This window comes from Penaeus monodon, chromosome 1 (genome assembly GCF_015228065.2).
Source record: "Penaeus monodon isolate SGIC_2016 chromosome 1, NSTDA_Pmon_1, whole genome shotgun sequence".
Classification (NCBI taxonomy): domain Eukaryota; kingdom Metazoa; phylum Arthropoda; class Malacostraca; order Decapoda; family Penaeidae; genus Penaeus; species Penaeus monodon.
In genome coordinates this window covers 13,499,254-13,501,753 of record NC_051386.1, presented here as the reverse complement: position 1 = coordinate 13,501,753, position 2,500 = coordinate 13,499,254, and the positions used below count along the sequence as shown (strand labels likewise).

Below are 2,500 nucleotides of genomic sequence, written 5' to 3'. Positions count from 1 at the left end.
TTAGGTAATCATTCTCTCTATTTATCCGGGCTTGGGACCAGCACTTGCCTTGAGCTGGCTTGGCCACCCAGTGGCTAGGTAGGCATTCGAGGTGAAGTTCCTTGACCAAGGGAACAACGCGCCGGCCGGTGACTCGAACCCTTGAACTCAGATTGCCGTCGTAACAGTCCGACGCTCTAACCATTCGGCCACCGCGGCCATATATATATATATATATATATATATATATATATATATATATATATATATATATATATATATATATATACATATGTTTATATGTATGTGTGTGTGTGTGTTTATATGTATATAAATACTTGGAATATTTACTTGTACGTCTACGTCTTTGTGCTTTATTCGCCCGCACGCCCGCAGATGTACATGCCTGACTGCGCGCGTGGGCGTTCAAATTAACATTCACCCCCCCGCCCTCTCCTAAAAAAAAAATCTTCTGCCCCGTATTAGAAACGAAGGAAGTTAATCAAGTTATTCAGGAATAATGGCTTTGCTTGCTAACTCCAGTCCCCGGCGGCAGGTCCTTTGAACTCGGCCGCTTCTTAAGAAGGTCGAATTCCTTAGTTGTTCCTTCTGGGTAATTGGGTACTTGGCCTCTCATGCAGAAGGCTTTTCATTAGCGCTCGCTTTAGTCACTACATTTCGTCTCTGGATGTGGAAGTTGCTGTTGATGTTGCTGTTGCTGATGTTGGTGTGTGTGTGTTTCTAAAGTGTGTGTATATGCGTGTGTTTCTTAAGGGTGTATATGTGTGTGTTTCTTAAGTGTGTCCGTGCGTGTGTTTCTTAAGTGTGTGTGTGTGCGTGTATTTCTTAGGTGTGTGTGTGTGTGTGTGTGTGTGTGTGTGTGTGTGTGTGTGTGTGTGTGTGTGTGTGTGTGTGCATGTGTTTTTAAAGTGTATGTATGAGCATGTCTTTCTTAAGTTTGTTTATGTGCGTGTGTTTCTTAAGTGTGTGTATGTGCATGTGTTTTTTAAGTGTGTTTCATAAGTGAGTGTGCGTGTATGTAGGTTTGTGTATTGGTTTATTAGCTTGGTTATTACTTCGTTCGTTTATTTGCATATGTGTTCTGTGTCCTTTATTAATTCATTCTTATTTTGTCTTATTTATCTATTTTATTTTTGGGTGCGTAGTACGTGTTTCGCCTCGTGCCCGCTTCCCGCTGTTATTTTTTCGTTTGTTTGTCTTGAACCATTTTGTGTCAGTTACGGTTTGGTTTTCAGATTTTCTTTTTGTGTGTTATATGTATGTGTGTGTGTGTGTGTGTGTGTGTGTGTGTGTGTGTGTGTGTGTGTGTGTGTGTGTGTGTGTTTGTGTGTGTGTGTGCGTGTATGTTTGTGTGTGTGTATGGATATATATATATATATATATATATATATATATATATATATATATATATATATATATATATATATATATATATATATATATGCATACATCCACACACACACGCATGACAGCGGATAGAGTGTGCGTGTGTGCGTACGTGTGTGTGCGTGTGTGTGTTTGTCTGTGAGTGTTTCCGTGTATGTCTATTTGTGTGTGCGTACATACCAATAATCTTTCACAACAATAAGAAATGGCTTGTATTACAACAACTGTTATTAGCTTCCCACGGTCGCAACGTCCCACGCACGCACGATAGCTTACATACTCCACGTGCACTGAATAAAACACAAAACTCGCAATAAAACACAGTGGAACGGCACAATGAACTAGGTGTAAACTCAGTTACTGCTCCCCTGCACGGGATGTACAGCAGAATTACAGATCACTTATTTTTCCTTTATCCCCTCTGTTGAGCAATAACTGTTGTGTACACGAGTCTGCGCGTGAGGGTATGGACGTATGTGTGGATGGTGAGAGGAGAAGAATGTGTGTATTTTTTGTTTGGTAGAAATAGGGATGATTGGGACAATAATGCTGGCAGTAATGATGATGGTGTTGGTGATGGTGGTGGTTGGTGGGTGGTGGTGGTGATGGGTGGTGATGATGATGATGATGATGATGATGATGATGTGATGATGATGATGATGATGATGATGATGATGATGATGATGATGAAGATGAGGAGGAGGAGGAGGAGGAGGAGGAGGAGGTGAGGATGATGACGATGACAAATTTAATACTAAAATTGTTATCAAAAGAAAGAATGGTTTCTGCTCTTCTCTCTCTCTCTCTCTCTCTCTCTCTCTCTCTCTCTATATATATATATATATATATATATATATATATATATATATATATATATATATATATATATAATATATATATATTTTTTTTTTTTTTTTTTTTTTTTTTTTTTTTTTTTTTTTTTTCTTCTTCTTCTTCTTCTCTTCTTCTTCTTCTTTCTTCTTTTTCTTTCTTTCTTTCTTTTTTTTTAATATATACTAATAAAGAACAGGAACACGGACATCAACATATCAATATCCATCAACAAAGGAGTAATTTATGTCCCATTTCCATGAAAGGTGAAGAATACCCTTTG

The 2,500-nt window shown here is 38.3% G+C and overlaps 1 protein-coding gene across 1 annotated transcript in view; it reads right to left on the bottom strand.

Annotated features, from left to right (window-relative positions):
- LOC119593052 overlaps positions 1 to 2,500 on the bottom strand; it is an 84,918-nt gene that overhangs the window by 16,077 nt on the left and 66,341 nt on the right. The gene's annotated exons all lie outside the window — the stretch shown is intronic.